This window comes from Mandrillus leucophaeus, unplaced genomic scaffold (genome assembly GCF_000951045.1).
Source record: "Mandrillus leucophaeus isolate KB7577 unplaced genomic scaffold, Mleu.le_1.0 Scaffold542, whole genome shotgun sequence".
NCBI classification, from domain to species: Eukaryota; Metazoa; Chordata; class Mammalia; order Primates; family Cercopithecidae; genus Mandrillus; species Mandrillus leucophaeus.
The window spans coordinates 198,796-199,503 of NW_012105831.1; positions in this window are offsets into that span (position 1 = coordinate 198,796).

The window sequence follows — 708 nt, forward strand, 5'->3', positions numbered from 1 at the left end:
CTTGTCCAGTACAGAGCAGAATGAAAGGCTGCTATTAACACCTGTAAGATTAAATCTGATTTTGTACTTTTTAGGGTCTAAGTAAATGTCCAGTGGCAAAAGAAGAAAGAGGGAGAATCAGAGTTACATTTGACCTCTTGTACTTGCTAAAGAATCTTTTTTTTTTTTTTTTTTTTTTTTTTTTTTTTGCTCTTGTTGCCCAGGCTGGAGTGCAATGGCACAATCTCAGCTCCCTGCAATCTCTGCCTCCCGGGTTCAAGCGATTCTCCTGCCTCAGCCGCTGGAGTAGCTGACACTACAGGCATGTGCCACCATGCTTGGCTAATTTTTACATTTTTTAGTAGAGACGAGTTTTCACCGTGTTGGCCAGGGTGGTCTCAATCTCCTGACCTCGTGATCTGCTCACCTCAGCCTCCCAAAGTGCTGAAATTACAGGTATGAGCCACCGCACCCGGCCTGACCCTTTCTCTTTCTCACTGATGCAGTCACTCTTTAGTTCAACCCTTATTGAGTTCATGTTATGTGCTCGAAAGTTCTGAACCCTTGGGGAATGTAGAGTGAACAAGACATTCTCCTTGAACAAGACATTCTCCTTGCCCTCCAGAAGTTAAATATAGCAGGGACAGTGGGTACAGTTGGAAATCATTCTCTCTCTTGTTTCTTTTTCTTTTCTTTTCTTCCTTTTTTTTCTTTTTTTTTTTTTTTTTT